The sequence below is a fragment of the Mus musculus genome, chromosome 7, assembly GCF_000001635.26.
Source record: "Mus musculus strain C57BL/6J chromosome 7, GRCm38.p6 C57BL/6J".
NCBI lineage: Eukaryota > Metazoa > Chordata > Mammalia > Rodentia > Muridae > Mus > Mus musculus.
The window spans coordinates 11,961,495-11,984,517 of NC_000073.6; the positions used below are offsets into that span (position 1 = coordinate 11,961,495).

Genomic DNA, 23,023 nt, shown 5'->3' on the forward strand with positions numbered 1-23,023 from the left:
TGGTAACCTCGATATATAGAGACGTCTTATAAGGTGTTCTCCAAAACAAAGACTTAGTCTTTGTTCCAATGGGGGCTAACTCTGACATGGCCGTGACTCAGCAGAGAGAGCCAATGGGGTCCTGGACCCAGAATTAGGCAGTAGCTGGGAACAGGTTACTTACCCAGTACAAAAGTTACTGTTTCCACCAGAGAAAAATGACGGGAGAGAAAGTGATCCTCACATGACCAGGAAGGATCCAGGCCACCTGCTGGGGACTCAACTTTTCCTGGATTTCCGCACCAAGATGATAGGGGTTTTTTTTGTTTTTGTTTTTTGTTTTTTTTTTTTTTTTTTTTTTTTTTTTTCTCCACCGAAGGAATAAATTAATTCAGGCAAATTTAAGTAAAAAGGCAGGTTTCTTTGGAGACAGACTCCAGGGTCAATTCACCAGTCTCAGGGAACAAAACCAGAAGAAGTTGCAGGCAGACTAAGGCTTGGGAGCCTATTGTAGACTGTATGGAGGCAAGAGACTAATTTAGGGATTCCAGTGAAACATCTCTGAGGTTTAAATCCCAATGGTCTTGGTCGTATTTCAGAAAAATTCAGGACCTCAACAGAAAAAACAAACCCCTAAATGCCACAATCCCAAAGAAGGTTGGAAGCTCAGTGATTAAAAATCTGAAATTTTGAGCAGGGCATGGTGGCAAACACCTTTAATCCCAGCACTCGGGAGGTAGAGGCAGGCTGATTTCTGAGTTCGAGGCCAGCCTGGTCTACAAAGTGAGTTCCAGGACAGCCAGGGCTATACAGAGAAACCCTGTCTTGGGGAAAAAAAAAAACAAAAACAAAAACAAAAAACAAAACAAAACAAAACTGAATTTTCTCTATGACTACAACACTGATGTTTTTTAGTGTTGACAACAAGTTGCAGTTCTCCTGAAATAATAAAAAATGCCATGATAGGGTTAGAAAGACACATTCTTGAAATGGATTAGCTACAAGGTATGTGAACCATTGAATCTTCAGGGTACAAAAATTGCATCATATTTTTGCATTGCTTTTCATTCCTGCTGATAATATTCTGCGTTTTAATGATTTAGGCAATATTGGTCAGAAGAAGAAGCATTCACATGAAAATATTTATTTTCATGGAAAAAACCCCACTTATCTGAAGGTGTGTCACTGTTTTCTTTCTGAATGTAAATTTCAGAAGACACAATTTGATCTTAACAATGAGAATGGTTGAAGAAAGCCTCTGGCTTTTAATCCCACTACACATGCATGGAAGAACCTGTTGCATTTCTGTAACTGTGAAGCCAGTCTGGACTACATTATTTCCAGGACAGTTCCAGTGACATAAGGAGACACTTTGTCAAAGAAAAAACCCAAATCAAACAGACAAACCGAAAGGATGTGCAAGATAGTGAGGCAGGCCTGGAATGACATAAGAAGCCAGAGGATTGAGGTGCAAAATAAATTGCAACTTCTTTTTTAATTATTTTTTAATAGGATATTTTATTTATTTACATTTCAAATGTTATCCCCTTTCCCGACCCCCCTCCCCCGCGAGGAACCCCCTATGCCCCCTCCTCCTGCTTCTATGAGGGTGTGCCCCCACCAACCTACACAATTCCACCTCTGAGTCCTCAAATTCCCCCACTCTGGGGCATCGAACCTTCACAGGACCAAGGACTTCTTCTCCCATTGATGCCCGACAAGGCCATCCTCCACTACATATACAGCTGGAGCAATTGGTCTCTCCATGTGTCCTCCTTCGTTGGTGGTATAGACCCTGGGAGCTCTGGTTGGTAGATACTGTTGTTCTTCCTATGGGGTTGCAAACCCCTTCAACACCGAGGACCCCATGATCAGTTCAATGGTTGGCTGAGAGCATCCTCCTCTGTATATGTCAGGCTCTGGCAGAGCCTCTTAGGAGAAAGCTATATCAGGATCCTATCAGCATGCACATCATGGCATCCAAAATAATGTCTCGGTTTGGTGACTGTATATGGGTTTGACCCTCAGGTGGGGCAGTCTCTGGATGGACTTTCCTTCAGTCTATGCTCCACACTTTGTCTCCATATTTGCTCCCGTGAGTATTTTGTTCCCCCTTCTAAGAAGGACTTAAGTACCAACACTTTGGTCTTCCTTCTTCTTGACTTCATGTGGTGTGGGAATTGTATCTTGGGTATTCTGAGCTTTTGGGCTAATATCCACTTGTCAGTGAGTGCATACCATATGCGTTCTTTTGTGATTGGGTAACCTCACTTAGAATGATATTTTCTAGTTCCATCCATTCACCTGTGAATTTTGTGAAGTTATTGTTTTTAATAGCTGAGTAGTACTCCATTGTATAAATGTACCACAATTTTTTTTTTATCCATTCCTTTGTTGAAGGACATCTGGGTTCTTCCCAGATTCTGGCTATTATAAATAAGGCTGCTATGAACATAATGGAACATGTGCCATTGTTATATGTTGGAGCATCTATTGGGTATATGTCTAGGAGTGGTATAGCTGGGTCCTCAGGTAGTACTATGTACAATTTTCTGAGGAACTGCCAGACTGATTTCCAGAGTGGTTGTACCAGCTTGGAATCCAAACAACAATGGAGGAGTGTTACCCTTTTTCCACATCCTAGCCAACATCTGCTGGTTTTGATCTTAGCCATTCTGACTGGTGTGATGTGGAATCTCAAGATTGTTTTGCATTCCATCCTATTGACAGTGTTTTTCGCCTTGCAGAAGCTTTGCAATTTTATGAGGACCTACTTGTCAATTCTTGATCCTAGAGCATAAGCCATAGGTGTTCTGTTCAGGAAATTTTCCCCTGTGCTCTTCCAACCTTTCTCTTCTATTAGTTTCAGTGTGTCTGGTTTTATATGGACATCCATGATCCACTTGGACTTGAGCTTTGTACAAAGAGATAAGAATAGATCCATGTGCATTGATCTTCATGCTGAACACCAGTTGAACCAGTAACATTTGTTGAAAATGCTGTCTTTTTTCCACTGGATGGTTTTAGCTCCTTTGTCAAAGATCAAGTGACCATAGGTGTGTGGGTTCATTTCTGGGTCTTCAATTCTATAACATGGATCTACGTGCCTGTTTCAGTACCAATACCATGCAGTTTTTATCACAATAACTCTGTAGTCCAGCTTGAAGTCAGGGATGGTGATTTGCTCAGAAATTCTTCTATAGTAGAGAATTTTACTATCCTGGGTTTTTTGTTATTCCAAATGAATTTTCAAATTTCTCTTACTTACTCTAAGAAAAATTGAGTTGGAATTTTGATGGGGATTGCATTGAATCTGTAGATTGCTTTTGGCAAGACAGCCATTTTTACAATGTTGATCCTGGCAATCCACAGACATGGGAGATCTTTCCATCTTCTGAGGTCTTCTTTGACTTCTTTCTTCAGAGACTTGAAGTTGGTGTCATACAGATGTTTTACTTGGTTGGTTAGAATCATACCAAAATATTTTATTTTGTTTGTGACAATTGTTAAGGGTGTCATTTCCCGAATTTCTTTCTCAGTCTGTTTATCCTTTGAGGAGAAGAAGGCTACTGATTTACTTGAGTTAATTTTATATCCAGCCACTTTGCTGAAGTTGTTTATCAGGTTTAGGAGTTCTCTGGTGGAATTTTGGGGTTACTTAAGTATACTATCATATCATCTGCAAATAGTGATATATTGACTTCTTCCTTTCCAATTTGTATCCCTTTGACCTCCTTTTGTTGTCTAATTGCTCTGGCTAGGACTTCAAGTACTATATTGAAAAGGTAGGGAGAGAGTGGGCAGCCTTGCCTAATCCCTGATTTTAGTGGAATTACTTCAAGTCTCTCTCCATTTAGTTTGATGCTGGCTATTGGTTTGCTGTATATTGCTTTTGCTAGGTTTAGGTATGGGCCTTGAATTCCTGATCTTTCCAAGACTTTTACCATGAAGGGGTGTTGAATTTTGTCAAATGCTTTCTCAGCATCTAAAGATTTCCTGGATGATATTGGATATAAATAGATAATTATCATCTATATTATCAATACATTTTTCCAATTGTCTTAAGAATTAAGACACCACACAGTAGCAAGGAAATCTTTAAATTCCAAATCTGACAGTATCTGTGGAATGCCTTTTGAGATGGTAGACATGAAGTTGACAAAAGTCAAGCGCTGTATAATTAGGTCTTTGAGTATTAAAGGCTTTCCAGTGTATATCAAAATGACATAATAAAATAGTATTGAGGAATTGCCAAGCATTCCCACTGTTATCTGGGAGAAAAGGAAAATTCCCATTGCAAAGTTTGCAGGAATTATTCACCTTCCAAGTAAAAGTTACCTTATATTCATTGTGGTCTAGAGACATTGGAAATACATTGAGTATCCATTAATTCATATAGTTAGCTTAAATAAAATGATCATCACTTTATCGAATTTATATAGCTCTTTCACATGAGAATATTTAGAAGTTTTTTTTCTTTATATAAGTAGGGATTCTCTATTATTTCAATCAAAAACAGTATATATGTTTACGAAAATGTAATGCTTTCCATGAATGTGGTGTTGGATCCCTTTCATTCTACAATTCAAGAGACAGGAAGAGAGAGGTATGAATTTGAAGCTAATTTTATCTGCACAGACAGTTCCAGAACAGTCATTGGTACATACAGAGAATAATGTTCTCAAAAAGCATAAAAGAAAACAAAGAAGATTAATGTATTCATTACTTTTGTCTATACATATTAATTTGGGATCAATTTTTAAAAAATATGCCATTATCTCTGAAGTTCAAATGAAACCATTAAAATTCATCATGAAAAATATAAAATATTTGAAAATAGTATCCACAATGAGTGACTAAATATTCAGAATTTAAAAAAAATAATTCATTTTAAGACATGTTTTTTTTTAATTAGGTATTTTCCTCGTTTACATTTTCAATGCTATCCCAAAGGTCCCCCATACCCACCCCCCCAATCCCCAACCCACCCACTCCCCCTTTTTGGCCCTGGCATTCCCCTGTACTGGGGCATATAAAGTTTGCAAGTCCAATGGGCCTCTCTTTGCAGTGATGGCCGACTAGGCCATCTTTTGATACATATGCAGCTAAAGACAAGAGCTCCTGGGTACTGGTTAGTTCATATTGTTGTTCCACCTATAGGGTTGCAGTTCCCTTTAGCTCCTTGGGTAGTTTCTCTAGCTCCTCCATTGAGGGCCATGTGACCCATCCAATAGCTGACTGTGATCATCCACTTCTGTGTTTGCTAGGCCCCGGCATAGTCTCACAAGAGAGAGCTATATCTGGGTCCTTTCAGCAAATTCTTGCTAGTGTATGCAATGGTGTCAGCATTTGGAAGCTGATTATGGGATGGATCCCTGCATATGGCAATCACTAGATGGTCCACCCTTTCGTCACAGCTCCAAATTTTGTCTCTGTAACTCCTTCTATGGGTGTTTTGTTCCCATTTCTAAGAAAGGGTAAAGTGTCCACACTTTGGTCTTCGTTCTTCTTGTATTTCATGCGTTTGGCAAGTTGTATCTTATATCTTGGGTATCCTAAGTTTCTGAGCTATTATCCACTTATCAGTGAGTACATATTGTGCGAGTTCCTTTGTGATTGGGTTACTTCACTTAGGATGATACCCTCCAGGTCCATCCATTTGCCTAGGAATTTCATAAAAATATGGAACGCTTCACGAATTTGCGTGTCATCCTTGCGCAGGGGCCATGCTAATCTTCTCTGTATCGTTCCAATTTTAGTATATGTGCTGCCGAAGCGAGGACTTATCTTTTTTTAATGGCTGTTGCATGTGGGTGTGAGTGCTGGCAGAGAACAGAGGCTTACGATCTTCTACACCTGGATTTGTAGATGTTTGTGAGCCACCCACTGGAGCTAGGGACTGACCACAGATCCAAAGTATTAGCAATATGCACTCTTAACCACTGATTCCCCTCTCTACCATAAAAAGAAGAATTAAAACTTAATTTGAAGGAAACAAAAATATAAAATAAATGAGAAATGGGTTCATGACTGGAAAAATTTTAAACTATTCAGAAATGTCCAAAATATGTGCAAAAGAGACTCAATGTCACCAATAATTATCGAAATACAGTAATGAGATGTTAATCAGAATAGCAAAGAGAGATCATTGCATACCTTATAAACAGGTATTTAAAATTACCTGTTACTTAAATAAAAACAAGAGTGTAAGGTGCTGAACATATAAATAAATAAGAATCCTAATGCAGACTTTATTGAAAGTAAAATGTTGTAGACACTATACAATTTATAATTGTTTTTGCTTTAACAAAATTGAAAAATAATTACCAAGTTCCAATGTAGTTTTACTGCATTTCCCACAAATTGAGTCATCAGATCTTGTTATTAATAATGGCAAATGCTGGGCAAGAATCTGGGGATATGAGAAGATACTAAGACACACATGGAATGATAAGTATTGAGTAAAGATAACCAGGATGTCTGGTTTTCCCTGCCATTGCTCTTCTGAGTTTCAGCAATTCTCAGAAAGAATTTGCGAAGATGAAATCATTCCTTTTTTGAATGTCTGGAGTGAATAGGTTCTCAGACCTTCTGATTCTGAATATATTTGTGTAAAATGGGTATCCAATTGAAGAGTAAAGGTTGTGTTTATAATCCTATACCTTGCACAAAAATTAATGTTAACTTATTCAAAAGCTGAAAAGCTAAAACTCTCAGAGGAAAATGCTAACCATACCAGATGTAGATAAAGGTAATAATGCAAATAGCACAGGAAAGGCACCAAGAGTTAAGGAGTAGAACTGCATTAAAAGATTTCTGCACATTAGAAGAAAATGCCATCCAAGTGGACATGTAACTTACAGAATGGGAGAAAAATCATTCACTCCTATACTTTAACAAGGAGCTAAAAACCCAGATTGTATAAAGAAAAGTAAAGATTAAGCAGTCTTTTCAACAACTTTCAAGTCAACAAATGTGTTAATGAAATAAGAGGGATTTTTCTTTATTATGGATGAAGCACAAATAACTAATAAATTCCTTTTAAAAACATTCAACATATTTAGCTACAAGGGGAATGAAAATTACAAATATGTTGAGACCCCATTACACCCCTTAGAATGAGCATCAAGAGAATAGATACCAACAAATGATGATGATGATACAGGAAAGAAATCTTCAATTTGTACTGGCTTGTAGGGGAAACACTATATTCATTTACAGAGATAAGTACAAAGGTTTCTCAATAAAATATAGACAGGATTACAATATAACACAGATATATAATTTAGGACATATCCTCCAAGGACTCTATGTTCTACCACAAAGATACTGCACATCCAAGTAAACTGCTGCTTTATTCACAATGGCAAAGAAGCTATGCTCATCCTAGAGGTTTGTCAACAGATAATGAAAGTGTGATATCTAGACACAGTGAAATTTCATTCATCTGTAAAGAAAAAAGAAACCATGAAATTTTCAAGAACTAGATGAACTTGCAAAGAATTCAGCAAGGGGACACAGACACAGGGAAGAACACATGTTCTTTCTGAAACAAGTACACAGGTCACAATGTCCATATGTTTATAAGTGTTAAGAGAATATGGCTATAGGCTATATCTCAGAAAAGAGATCAAAGGTCAGGGGAAAAGAAGATGTTGAAGAATCAAGGGGAGGATAACAGGGCAATGTGCCATTAAACTACTAGTAAAAAAAAAATAAATAAATAAAATCAGGGTCTAGAAGAGGTACCTTCATAATCACTTCCATAGCAGAATCATTCCACATGTTCACCAACGAAGACATGCATGAAGATAAGACAGTGTGCACAATGATGAAGCATTTATGGTCAAAGATGAAAGCTGACACCTTCTAAAACATAGATAACCACAAGAGACTCTGTGTTAAGTGACCACTGATGCTGATTTATGAGTCCATCTAGCTGTTGTAATTACAGTGATCAACTACAAATACACAGCAACTAAAATGATGAGGCCAGCAAGACTGCTCAGCAGGTAAATGTGTTTTCCAAGAAGCCCAATGACTAAAGTTCAATCCAGGCTCCCAATCATGGAAGAACAGACACAGTCCCAAAACATATCTTCTAATCTCTGCACATATATGCGCTCTTATGCACACATGTTCACCCCAAGAACAAATTATGTAATGAAAAATTTAAAGATATTAGAATGATGATAGACAGGAATACAATGTGAAAGGGACAGATGTTTGTTCAAGAACACAGAGTTGTGTGTTTGTGACAAAAATGTTCTGGAGATCATCTGTAAAACATCAGGATCATTATTCACATGAATCAACTGTATAATCATAATGGTTAACATGATAAATATTTGTAGTTTGAAATCAGTTCTCATCTTAAATACAAAAGGATTATGTTTAATACATGAGAAGTTCTGGTCATGTTGTATGGTGCAGCTGCACTGATGGTGGTCAATGAAAGTCAAAACTGACTTTGATTTATAATTTAGAGATATTGGATTTAGGGTCATAATGACAAACTTATAGTTTTGTCTATAAGAAAAATATAAAAGGATATTAGTCAGGTATATAATATGGTAGATATTTGTTGTTTTTGTTTTGTTTCACTTAGTAACAGTAATCCCCTTGGGAAGAAAATAAGATTTATCTAGATAACGAGCGTGGCTTCTTCAAGGAGGTCTTCTTCTAGTCTTGCACATCTCTTTGTAGTTTTTAGTTTTAAAAAACTAAAAGAACCCTGATTTAGTAAATTTTAACCATGTATTCAGGTGATCTTGGTACTTTCTTTGGTTCTCCTCTCTTGGTTCTCTTCTTCCCACTTTGTTCTCTTGGATTCCTTGGCCTTCTCTTCTCTCTTTCTCTACTTCCTTCTTCCCTCTCCCCTCTCTCTCTTCCCTCCTCCCCTGTACCTCCTACCCTCTCTTCCCTCCCTTCTCCCCTTCCTCCTCCCATCTTCCACCCTCCATTGTATGCGTATAGAAGACTGTCTTATTCTGAACTATGGTGAATGACGCTGCTGCGAACTTTGCTGTAATTAAGTCCAGGTATACATAGGCATGCATAAAGAATAACTTTCACTAAGTACATTAAATGTTGAGATTCACTTTTCTAAATATACCATAAGAAGATTTAAGAAAATTATTACAGATATGACTCGGCAGGACTCTGCATGTGCGCTTGGATCTTGGCTACAGCAACTGTTGTTCCAGCAGGGGACAACAACGGGGCCTAATGCTGATGCCACTTAGCGGCCACTTCTGGAGACACTCAGGTCACGCCTCCCTGTGTCCTCTTAGAAGTAGCAGCAGCAAGAGGCCAGGCTGCAGGGTTGGCCTTCCCCGCTCCGGGAGTTAGAAGCTGCTGCGATATGCTCCCCCTGAAGTGTCATGGCCCTCCTTATCTCCCAAGACTCTTCTGTGCTCCAGGGTTTCACCCCTTGAGTCTGTCTTAAGAGAGGAAAGAGAGGGCCAAAAAAGCTGGCCCATATCGTAGAAAAAGGTTCTCTGTTCGGTCAGCAGTTGTTCTCCAGCAACGTAGGTTTTCTGCGCGTGCGCACCTAGTTAGTCCTGTATCTGGTGCTAGAGCAGAAGTGGTGCAGGGGGTGCTGGTTGATGCTGCTCTCACTGTGGCTGCTCTTCCTTCTAGGCTAGGGCTGGGCTGCTGATTGTGCCCGCACAGGCCAGAGGCAAAGGAGCAGCTGTGGTCCAAGGACTCAGGCACATAGGAGAGTATCAGAAGCCAAGAGCAAAAGAACAACCAAAGAGGCTACCTGAAAAGCCCAAACAAAATAGACTGTTGGTGGAATTACCCGAGGATGAAGTTGTTTCCCGTAGTATACCAGCAAAGCAGCCACCGAAGAGAGACACGGAAAACAAAAAGTCAAAGAAAAATAAGAAATCATCAAAGTCAGATGCTAAAGCAGTGCCAAACAGCCTGTGCCATACTAGTAAGGAAGTCCATGAAGGGGCCTGGGAAACTAATATTAGTCACAGTGATAAATGGGATAAAGTATTGACTGACTCTGGTTCACTGGGATTCAACTAATCCTGGGTTAGAAAATACCATCACAGTTACCACCTCGCAACTTACAACTGCATCATTTCCTGTTGATTCCAAGAAGAATAAAGGTGTTTCTCGTCTAAATGTTCAAATTAGCATTTTAGTCTGGAAAGGAGATACTACAATTCAGGATTCTTCAGGGAAGCTGGGCAATCTTACTGTTAATGGAGGAGTCTGGAGTGAAAACTCTGTAAAACTCGCTTCACTGTTGAGTACATGTAAGGGGAAGTGGAACTCTGTCCCACCTGCCTCTGCAGACAAGAAAAGCAGAGCCATCTGCTTGGACTCAAGACACCAGTGATGGAAATGCAAATGATAAAAACTGGGGAAAGAACTGGAGTGATTACTCAGTATTTTCTGGCATTTGAGTCTGTTGAGCCAGTTTTTCAGACTACCACTTCTGATTATCAATGGGATGTTAGCCATAATCAACCCTGTATCGATGATGAATGGTCTGAGGTAAATTGCGGGAAGCAGGTGCGGCCAAATGGGCCAAGCCGGCATTCTGGCCCATTGCCAGGCCCCGTGAACCCCACGTTTACTGCCTTCCCTGAGCATGCGCAGTGAAAAAGCATGCGTATTCCTGGTGATCCGGATCTGTCAGCCTAGGTGACAGACCTGAGCTCTTTCCTGGAGCGTGTGTGATTTCTGATTGGATGAGGTGGTGTGGAGCTAGATGAGGTCAGTCTGTGCGAGAATAGGAGGGTTGTTGGTGTTGTTGCCCTTGCCCTGGGTGGAGAGCTATAAGAGAGAAAGCTGCAAGTAAAAGAAGAAGCTGTTGTGTGAACCCGACTTGGTGTCAGTGTTGTTCTTGTCTCTGCGGGTAGGAGACTGCGGCATTAAATGGCTTGTCTTCTGCTGATCCCAGCTGAGACTGGAATGCACCTGCAGAAGAGAGGGGAACTGGGTAGATGAAGAAAGAGGTTCACTTCTGAAATCCCAGGAGCTGATTTCTAATGATCAAAAGTTTTCAGATGATGATAAAGGAAAAGGAGAGGGAGTACTACCTAATCTGGACTATCTAAAATGAATAAAAAAGAAAAGGAAAGAAGAAGAAGGAGCAAGGTGGAGACATCTATTTCATACAGAACACTGAAGAACTAGAAAAGGACATTAGAGAACTTCTAGTGAATACCTTCAAAGCAGTTCAAAAACAGGAAAAGGCTTGTTCCCTGAAGACCATGAGTACAATGATCCAGCTAAAGTACAGATCAAAAACTGGCATCCTATCCAGACTCCTCTGCCTGCTATCTCTGCTGAGCTCTTCTCAAGTGCCACAAATGTTACAAGGTTCACAGACAAGCACAAGTCAAATGCTAAGCAAAACAGTGTGCCTCCCCCACCTCTGTCTCAGATCAGGTCTGAAACAAACTACAATTCTCCAAAACAAATAAAAAAGAAAAAATCCTGATGGGAAATGTGATTTTACTTTTTTTCTTAAGTTGGACATGAGTTTACAAACACTATCTTGAAAATTATGTTCTTTATGCAATAATTTGTTAACATGTACAGAGCTGTATATAAATTTAAACCAAGTTTTAAAAACAAAACTGAACACATACACCATAAAATGGAATCAAGGTGAAGTTAATATATGAAATTAAGAGGTCAACAAGATACATCCTCTAGACACTTGGAAGACACTTGGGAGAGTCTTTTAAAGTGAACAAAAACGATTTTAATTTAAGACTATGATCCTGTTTTTATGACAGTTCTCTGTTTACAACAGATTGTGCCCTGTCTCATCTGCAGCTGTTGAATAATAGATTCTGATTAGAGAGAAGACTGCCTAGAGGCCAGTGGGCAAGTCCTTGGGACTTAGGCATGACCTTAGACCATCTGGATGTTTTAGGCTTAAATCAAAGTGCTTTGATCAAATGCATAATCTGCCATATCTTTCACATTTGTTGTAGTGATTTGTATTAAAAGAATCAGAAGTGCAAATAAAAAGTCATTTATCATCTGTTTAACTAAACTGTCTTGGTTTAGTTTACAGTTCTTTAAAAGTTCTTAATTAAAACATTGAAAAATGCAATTGTCAGACACTTGTATAGCTTACAAAGTTATTTTTGATAGTCTTACATCAGTTAAATTATTCCAAGTAGCAGCGGATTGTGAATTTAAAAAGGTAAACTAAATTATTTGTTTGACATACTTAAGACTGAGAGTGCTCTTGTTTATGATTTGAAGACTTTTCAGGCAAAGTTCAACTTAATTTTTCCCTTTTCCTACCAATTTCCCAGTGTCCACTCTTAGTTGCTAGATTTTTTTTTTTTTTTGTTTAACCTTAAGAATGACGTTATTCACAACTTTTGAGCATATGAGAGTGGAAACATAGTTAGACAGCCTTAATTGACATTGTCTTAAGACCTTGTTATCAGGACTATTTTTTTACAGCCTTGCCTGTACTGCATTAAATATGCATCAATTTCTTGAAGGGGTTTCATGTTTTTACAAAAATTTTCATGTAACTATTGCAATTGTGGTCAAGGAAGGAGAATTTTCTGCTTGGAACTGTTGATTTAAGTGATGTGTGATCTGTCACTATGTTCAGGCACTATGTGATCCCTAGGAAACTGGCAGGCCTCTCTGTAACTGTAAATAGTGTATGTTTTACCATGTGAACTATAAATAGCAACTTGTTTTCTGGTGGCATGAGGAATGACACTGTTTAAAAGCTATAACTACGGGTACTGATCTACCCACTAAATATTGTATTTTTGTCTGTAGTCTGAGCAACTGTCCTCATGAATCAGTATTAGGGTGAGCATTCAATACACCATCCCTGTTGGACACACAAACTGCTGTTTTTGTGGTTTGTGGGTAACTCCTGGTATCCTAGTAAGTTTACAAATTAAGTATGTGAGCCTGACATTGCCCTATAGCTTTACCTCCCCAGTGCTGGGGATCCAGGACTGTTCTACGTCCTCAAGCACTCTTTATTCTTTCTGTATGCTTGTCTGTGTTGTTATGTCCTTTAGATGCAGTCTCTCTCTCTCTCTCTCTCTCTCTCTCTCTCTCTCTCTCTCTCTCTCTCTCTCTCTCTCTAGCCCTAGCTTTATTGGACTTGCTAAGTAGACTGGACTGGCTTCATAGTCACAGAGATTCATCTGCCTCTGTATCCTGAGTGCTGAAATTAAAGTTAACTTTGGCTAACTTTAATTAAAAGTAACTTTGGTTTTCAAATTTCATAGATTTAAAATGCTTCTGCTAAATTTATAATACTTCAGTATTTTCTATATATTAAAATGAGACATGTTGCTATTTTTGCTAATTGTTGAATTTTTTTAAATGTATGGGACTACTTCAAGATGGTCAAAAAATTTCAAAAATTGAATAAAAAATTTTTCTCATTCAACTTTATTCAGACCAGATGAGACTCTGTTCTGGCTGTGAAGAGGATATTCTGAAGGCAGAATGCTTGCCTTTCTAATGCAGTAAACAAGGACCCATACCTAGCATGGTTTACACTATATGCTACAAAAAAAAAAAAAAAAAAAAAAAAAAAAAAGAGCTTACAATATAATTTCCTCCCCAAACCAGCATTACACCATATAAGCCCAGTTGAATTGTCAAATCCAGAAATCCAGATTATTATATTCATGTAGGAACATTATCTCATCTCTTAGCTACTTTCACATTTTCCAAATAATTATACCTTTTGTGGCAAAAGAAAATAAAGCATCCTGGTGAAATTCTAAACCAGGATTAAATGTAGCTTTTAGCAACCTTCTTTCTTTAGAGTATGTTTACATCCAAATTTTATTCGCTGGAAAACAGATTCCATAAGACAAACTACTGCTCAGAAGATACACAAAATAAGAACAAAATCCCCCGATGTTTTGAAGCTGGTCATCAAATAATAATTTCTGTAATGTGCAGAGAAAGCTCACAGATAATTCAGTAGAGAAGAGGCTGAGAATTAAATCAGAGAAGATTTAAAACAATGTTCAGGCTTATACAAAGAAAAATAATAAAAACTGTCTCTTTTGTGGAATGGGAAAATGAAAGTAAAACTAAAAATGAAATATCTGAATAAAACAATTTTAAAAGTGTGGGTACAGGCCATGTATGCACACTTGAGCCTGGTGCTCCTGCCTTAGAGGGTCACAGTTTAGAGAACAGTATGTCAATGCCTCTAAAGAACAGCATTAAAGCTAGAACTGGAGTGTTTCTTCAGATGGTTTCTTCTGTTATCATGTCTCCTCTCACCAAGGAGGTGACCCAGCTCTTAGCTGCTCAATGGAAAGGACTTGGGTTATCAGGACGTGCACACTCCAGGGGACCAGATGACCATGTGCAAAATTGATTTCTTTCTTTGCACAAAGTTTTTTTTTTTCCTAGAAAAGGTTATTATAAATTAAGTATGTTAGCCATGCAACTCCTCCTGAGAAAAGAAGTCAGTGATATATTTTCTTAAGATATAAATACATACAAGAAGCATAATTTTACACAATTAAAGTATTCTGATGCACCTCCTAGAAAGTGGATGTTACTGGACTCATGAAGAATGACATAGGGAGTACCATGAACGGAGTGCACCACGTGGCAGGTTTTTGTTACTTTTTAATTTAAAGAGTATACTAATTATACATACTAATGGATTACAATGTGTATTTTCATACGTGTGTATTATGTACCTGTGTCATATTCATCCTTCAGTGTCTCATCTATGCTCCCATTTCCTGCTCTCTGGATCTTTTCCTCATCTCAGAAGTTCATATTTTACTCTGATTCATATAATAGAAAAGGTTACATTTGCTTTTCTGAGGATAATTTTCTTAAGATGACCTACATTGCCATAACTTTTAGAACATTTTCAGACAAATGGGTGACATTTGGAGGACTGTAGTATCTACATATGAGAACAACAGGTTGGAGCTGGAAAGCTGGCTCAGAGGTTAAAAGCATGTCGTGATCCAGTGTTTATTTTCAGCTCAAACCTCACTCCTTAGGGGAGTAACTTCACTCCTAAGGGGTCCAATGCCCTCTTCTGACATTTTCAGGTATTTTATGCATGTGGTATAGACATACATGCAGGAAAAAAATACCCATACATATAAAATAAAAATAAAGGTTTACACACACACATTTTCCTGATACACGTCTTCTCCTTATAATTTATCATCTTCATTTACATATTGTTCAATTTCATATAAAAAGTTGCATAAATTTGTATAAATATATATTATTTCTATAGATAAATTTATTTGAAAAATTCTACATTATTGGATAGTAAACTCTGTAAGAAAAATGCTATGATCAAATGACTCGTGAGCTCCACACTGAAAAAGTCAGTTACTAGAAGACTGAGTGTTTCCATACTATTGTCTTAGCATCCTTAGACTGACAAAAAGATTATGCAAATTTAGAGGTAAAAGGAGAATCAGAGTTCATACCACACTTGAACGTAGCTATCTTTTACCACAGCAGGGTAAAACACGCTGGAACTCAACTTCCTATTACTAATGACACCAAAGGGAGAACATGTGTGAAAACATATTTCTAGAAATATAAATACACTTAACCTTCCTTAGCACTGGATATTTGGAGTAGGTTGTAAAGATGACCACAGTAGAAGAGAATGAGTAAGAGATAACACATTTGCACAGCAGGATGAGGGTAACTTGAGTGGCTCTGTCCTCAAAGGAGAATTTCAGAAAGTACTGAGTACTGTGGATATACATTACTTGTCTCTTGCATCTGTAGCAGATATGCACCATAGAGATACTTGAGCAAGACATGAGTCCCAGACACAGTCCATAAGAAAGAGACAGTAAGAACATAATGGATGCAGTTGCTATACTACCAGAAGCAAACAATGAGCAGTACCCATAATGCATCCTGTTAAGTCACAGTTTTGTTATACCTGGGGTCTGACACTCTTGCTGGAGTCAAGATGTTTAGAAGCAATGCACAAGCTACCTCTGTGACTAACAGGCACCAATGTACTTGGTGGCTCTGTGCTTAAGCTTCATTCACCTGGAGTTGCTGGGGCTGTGATTTCTTGGAAGCTACTCAGTATACATATGGCATGCACAGACATCCCCCTTGTTATTCAGCATCAATTTATATCCAATATCATCCTTAAATACAAAACCTAATCTTGTCTGTGAAATGCTATTTGAGATGATAGACAAGCAATTGGCAAAAGTAACTTGCTTTATAATCAGGTCTTGGGGAGTTAAATGCTTCGCAGTAAGTATGAAAAAGACACACAATAATACTGAGGACTTGCCAAGCATTCCCACCGAAATCTGGGGGTTGGGGTGGGGGAATTCCCATAGCCAAGTTTGTAGTAGTCATTTCTATTCCTATTAAGAAATAAATTTAATGGGGTCAACAGACCATAGAAATGCATTCTGAGTGTGCATTATTTCATGAAGTTAGTTCAAATAAAAGTCATTACTCCATTTTATTTACATAGCTCTCTCAGTGAAGAAATGTCCTTTACAGAAGTAGATGTTCTCTATTATTTAAATGGAAAGTAATAGATATGTTTCCTAAAGATTAATATTTTCACTAGATGTGATGGCATAAACCTTAATCCTAGCACCCAAGAGGCTGAGTCAGAAAGACAGACAGACCAATAAATTTGAGGCTAAAAGTCAGGCTTCATGCAGAGAAACCCTGTCTAAAAAAAGGGGGTGGGATATTGATTTCATTATTTTTGAATAAATACTAATCATTTTTCCAAAGACAGACTTTTAAAACATGTCATTAAAGCCGGGCATGGTGGTGCACGCCTTTAATCCCAGCACTTGGGAGGCAGAGGCAGGCAGATATCTGAGTTCGAGGCCAGCCTAGTCTACAGAGTGAGTTCCAGGACAGCCAGAGCTACACAGAGAAACTCTGTCTCGAAAAACAAAAACAAACAAACAAACAAAAAACCAAAGAAACAAACAAACAAAAAATGCCATTATTTCATAAATTAACATAAATGAAATTCAAAATCCATCAAAAGAAACAACAGAAAATATTTGACAATCATATTTAAGATGAGTGGCTAAACATTCACATTTTATAATGATTAATTTCATCTAAGACTTATTTTGGTTTTGATTATTTTTGCTGGAGGAGGCTGCATGTAAGTGTGAGGGTCAACAGAGGCCACAGGCATGAGACTGTCTACAGCTGAATTTATAGACATTTGTGAGTCACTGGCAGGAGCTCGGTAATAAACTCAGATCCAACATCAGAGCAGTATGTACTCTTACCCTCTGACATGACTCTACCAAAAAGAAAATATATAAAGCTAAATTTGAAAATAAACCCTATCCTCTGACATGTCTGTATGATATAGAAAATATTTAAAACTAAATTTGAAAAAAAAAACGAAAATATAAAACAAATGAGGAATGGATTAACACTTGGATAAATTTCCTATAAACAATTCAGAAATGTCCAAACTTTATGCAAAATGAAACACATCCTCCAAAATTAAGGAAATACAATGAAGGACGCAAGTCAAACTGCAAGGTGAGATCACATTCGGTGTAGATCAGGTTCTAGTCAAAACAAATTAACATAAGCAAAAGCAGGAGATCTGATGGACCCACAAACACATAAAACAGGAAGAGCAAATATACACACTCAAGCACACAAGCACACATTCATAAAATAAAAAATTTTGAAAGGCAAATCCAGTGGCAAGACATTTGTCAGATCTCAGCTTCCTAAGAACTGTGGACAATGAAGACAAAAGGATTTGTATGCTCTTCGGGGTCACCTTTCCTGGAGAACAACTTGTTAAACAAGAAAGACCATCTCAAATAAGGTAGACGGTAAGACCCAATAGCCCCACCCACTGGCACCCATTAACACACAAGATACACAAACACACAAGAAACATAACACACAGGAGAAACTGAACCATCAACATTTATTTACTGCTGGGATATCAGATAACAGTCAGCATTTAGGCACTTGAAAAACTTTGGTGAACAAACTGACAAAAGCCTCATTTTTTACCCTCACATGCCAATGGCATGTGACAACACATGGAAAGAAGCAATCTGAATGTTAAATGAAACAACTTCCCCGGCTAACTCTTACTGAATAGCTACATGCTGCTTCATGTGCAGATGACATGCTGAGGCTGAAAGCACGCTTGCCTCTGGTGAGGAAGGTCCACAGTTCATTCTGATTTGTGGAACTTCCTCAAGTGACGGTGGAATGTGGATGACTGGCGGAAGCTACTATTACACAGGGAGCAAGAATAAGGCTTCTCTCCTGTGTGAATTCTCTCATGAGCCTGCAGGTTGGTCTTGTATCTGAAGGCCCTTCCACACGTACTGCATGCGAAAGGCTTCTCTGCCTTGTGTATGACCTCATGATCGTGAAGTTCTGACTTTTGGTAAAAGCCTATCTGGCACTCCTTACAGAAAAATGGCCTCTCCTTCCTGTGTGTTTTCTGGTGGATGGAGAGGTTGCAGGGATATTTGAAGGTTCTGGGACATTCCTCACATTTGTACGGTTTGGGATCTCTCTGGAGTCTCTCTTGGTAACCCTCAAAGGTGGAATTTGCCTCATGATTCTGGAAAAGAGGGACAGGCTTCGGGGTAGGCTGCTCTGGCCTAGAGAGGAAACCTGGTACCTCCACAGGGACAACATCAGAAGAAACTGCCCACAGGGACTCCTCCAGGGACCTGGAGGGACCACACATTGCTACTCTTAAATCCCGAGGCACTCCATAAGAAACACTTTCCACATCAGGTTCAGAATACTGCTCTCTCTGGATAATGAAAACAGAATCTCCCTCATGTGTGAGACTAACACCACCACCACTTATATCAATATTGTTGTGGCTATTCCCAGTATCCTCAGGCTGCTCTGTTAGGGAGAGAAGCACTGGTTGTACCTCCTTAAGGATACCTTCAGAAGAAGGTGCCCTCAGGGATATTTCCTGGGGCCTGGAAGTACCTTGACTTGCTCTTCTGACAACCTGTGGAACTGTGTAAAAAACATCCCCCTCTTCAAGCTCCGGATACTGTACTCTCTGGAAAGTTAGAAGGGAATCCCTCATACTTCCAATACTATTAACACTGCCATTTCCAACGCTAGCCTTCCAGGGACTTTGGCAGCCATCGTCTGTATTTTCATGCCCTGTGAAAATAAGACAATTGGTGAAACTGTGCACAAGTAGGGATCCACACAACATCCCTCTTATGTCCAGCCTTCTGACTCACCTGTTGTCAAGAACCTATCTTTGGGGATCTCCAAGAGTGCCCTTGCATTCTCTTGAGTTGGAGTTGTTGCTACTTTCTGTTGTTCCAAAAGTGTGATGACTTCTTTTAAGGGCATGTTCTCAGAAAAAAGGGCTTCCTGCCCATGCATGGCAACATGGATCTGTAAACAAAGCCAGGTGACCACTGTAAGCCTCTACTTTAACATCTAGCCTCTGGTCAGTGATGGACCAGTTTGACTCCATCTTAAGGTTAGAAACCTTATTACAAGGTCAAAATGAAATCACTGCTTTTTTTTTTTTTTTTTTTTTTTTTGTAAAGCTTGTATTGGACCATGTCTTGACCCCATTTTCTGAAATCTGACATGTTCTGAAGCCTATACTCTGACTACATCCTCATCTCCACCCTGATAAGTTTTGAAATGTTCAGCCAAATTCCTATATAAACAAAAAAGCCCCCAAATCTTGGATTCCCCCTAGTCCTGCAGTTTTTAAAGCTATATAAACCCCACTGTGGGTTCACTGCTATTTTCTCAAAGCCAACTTTTGAGAAATATCCTTGTCTGAAATAAAACAGGGCTTGCTTAATTTGAGCAAAAAAAAAATGTATGATTGTCTTTACTCTCATACTATCATGAACTTAGAAATAGGTCATTGTAATTTTCAGTCTGGAATCCTCAGGCTCTCTATATATACTCTGTAGAAGATACCACTTTGGTGTCTTGGCCTCAGACAGATAATTGTTACTTTCTGTCTTTGAATTCCATGGCCTTCCACTTTCACTCTCAAGTCTATTCTAACTTCCACCCTGATAAGATAAATTTTGAAAGGTTCAATCGAATTTCTACATAAACACAAAGCACCCAAATTTTGGAAACCCTCTGGTCTTTCAGCATTTTAAGCTATAGAAACCTCATGCCTCTTTCTTCACAGCTATATATAAAAGCCCACTTAAGAGGAACTGGTCATGTGTGAGAGAAAATAGCAATTTGGGTGATGGTCTTTACTATCATTCATTCAGTGGGTTTAACTATAGGTGATTATTATTTTCTGTCTAGAATCCTCAGGATCTCCCCATTAACTGTGCAGTGGATGCCCCCTTTAAGGTCTTGGCCTCAGACAGGAAACTGTTAGTTTCTGTCCTGGAACTTTGTGATGCTCCATATTCATTCTAAAGTAGCTGAGGCTTTCCCATCTCCCACTTCTAGCCATTAGAGGTGGCCCCTCACTTTTCTGTGAGAGTGGGCTTAATTTCTAATACTTAAAATTTTTTGTCCCTCCCATGACACCATTGCCCTATACAATGATCCTTGACCAAAGATGTCCTTAATAAGAAACCTGTAATTTGGGGAAAGGGGAGGTTTATTATTATTATTATTATTATTATTATTATTATTATTATTAAACCCTTAACTAAACTCGCACCTGTCTGAATCAAGTCCAATACCTACATTTTCTGAATAGGATGCTCACTGCCTCTGCTCTTAGGAACATGACTGGATATTATGGCAGCAGTTTGCTTGGAATTTAGTTTCCATCATGAAATTCGTAATTTAAAATAAAGCCCAAGTGTGGAATGAGAACTCAAACAAACAGTGGGGAGGGGATGGTTCCCACACCTATAAGAGGGATTATGTTTTAGAACTGAGTTCTTGGCCAAGAATATTTCAAATGGGAAAAGCAGAAACAAAAACCTACAAACAAACTGCATGAAGTCTTTCAGGATCTGAAAATCTGCATTGAAGTATTCATCAAGGCATTTCTTACGAAACCGTCACTGTTGTGTATGGATGTGACAGCAAAATTTCAACACCAAAATCCTTACTCTACTATTGTGCAACCTTGGTTTTCTGGACAGAGTATCTTATTGGCATGTATTAGCCAATTTGGAAAGCCAGGTAGTCACTTCAATCCCCAGATTCTGCCTTTTATGTACAAGGATTGAGAGACCAAATCTTCTGGATTCAGACTCCATCTTAGAGAAGCTAACCTAAATTTGTACTCAACTTAACAAACAGGCTGGTACCTAGCACCGGTTTCCAGGCTACCCCGCAAGAAAAACTGCATCTAGCACCAGTTTCCAAGTTATTACCCAACAAATCTGCAACCCCAGGTTACAAGCCCTGACACTTCACTTCCTAATATCTATTAATCAGGAGGAAAACAGAAGTTAAGTTTATGGTTTAGTTCTCAGCACCAGCGAACTATATTAAAGGCCATAATAACTCCCTAGTCAGATGTATTCCAGGCTAGATACCCCTTTCTTGCCTCTATAAATGCTTGCCTAAAACTAGGCTCAGGGCCCTATCTTCCTGCTGTATCCCAAGATCAAGCTTGAATAAAGAGACTAAAATGCAACTGCATTGGATTCAGCTCTCTTGTGTTCTTTTGGGGTTCACAAACTTCTCATGGCACAAGAGGATCGGAGACTAGTGCTGAGAGTCAAAATTTTAGATGTGAGCTGAAGTTCCAACACAGTTCTCATAATTACAATATGATTGAGCCATCCTCCAGACAAAGGGCATTTCCTCTAAAACCCTTAAATTCTTGTCCATATGTCAACTCCCCAGTCTCTCTGAAACCATGTAAATATATTATATTTAATTACAACCATCAATCATTTGGTGGGATCCTTTCTGATTTATTCATGCTAATTTAGAGTACTGCAAATTCTAGCATGTAATGGTTTTGGGGGAGAAAACAGTCTCCCTAATAATAAAAACTACAACTTCTTAGTACTTTCTCCCATTACAAACGTCTGTCTTTCCTCCCCACATAGTCATTTCTTACCCCAGGAACTCACCATGACAGGAGGCTTCAAGCACTCATCAGTCAGACTCTCCATGAATCTCTCCATGTTTCTGCCACTGGCTTTCCACTTCTCTGTCAAAGCATACTTGTCCTTGCAGTGCCCAGTGATGAGAAACTGCTCCAAGACCAGTTGAGAAATCATCTGCTCCTTAGTCTGCTTTTCTGGCTGCAACCAGGAGGTAAACATCTCCCAGAGTGTTTGCAGCTCCTGCTTTGCCAGGGAGCCATTGTTATTTGGGAAAACATTGAACTGAACACTTGGTGAGTGAAAGATGTCTTCTCCCCACTGCAGAGCAGAAGCCCGGGTTGGAATAAACTGTGCATCATCTAATTCAAAGTCATTTGATGATGACTTGGGCATAAAGGTTTCTCTGAACTGTGATGCCATTGTGATGAGAATTCTCAGAAAAATTCAACTATGGCAATTTGATATTTGTCTTCTTACTTGAGGCCCTACTTCAACAATTGGTGAATGTGTAAAACTATAAAGTAAAAAGAGACACATAAGTAAAGTAAAAACTTAGCTGAGATTTCTGACAGTTGGTTAACTAGTTACCTGCCAGTTCCAATACTATATCAGAAAAAAAAAATCAAAAGACACTTTCCCTGCTCATTGAATCACAACTGGAATCCTAACTCAGTCTCAGGTCTGTATCTCTAATACAATGCTTGATGCTTCCCTGTGAGGAGAACTCATTATAAGCAAGCAAGCATGTCACTGTGGTCAAAGGGGACAGTACCACACTGGAAGGGAATATCGAGATTGGCATTTATCTCCCACGACTTCCAATCCTGTGCTCATTCTAAAATTGTTAACTTTTTATCATTTCTGGAGAGTTTTGGATCCCAGATGCTTCAGTGAACAAGGCCAAACACGTGGAAGTGGAATGAGACAAACGCAAGAAGCCCTCCTGAATGTCTCTCAACAACAACAAAGGAAAGATGGAGGCTAAACTGGGCTCATCTCTGTAAGTAGCGATAGACTTGTAGTTT

General features: G+C 38.8%; 1 non-coding gene and 4 pseudogenes across 1 annotated transcript; 1 reads left to right on the plus strand and 4 right to left on the minus strand.

Annotated features, from left to right (window-relative positions):
* Positions 3,972-4,274, minus strand: Vmn1r-ps57 (vomeronasal 1 receptor, pseudogene 57; annotated as a pseudogene).
* On the minus strand, positions 5,656-5,762 carry Gm24414. Its single transcript, XR_003947186.1, has one exon. It is a non-coding gene; the product is annotated as a U6 spliceosomal RNA (small nuclear RNA).
* On the plus strand, positions 9,450-11,440 carry Gm3836 (predicted gene 3836; annotated as a pseudogene).
* On the minus strand, positions 15,450-16,386 carry Vmn1r-ps58 (vomeronasal 1 receptor, pseudogene 58; annotated as a pseudogene).
* On the minus strand, positions 18,097-22,477 carry Gm17737 (predicted gene, 17737; annotated as a pseudogene).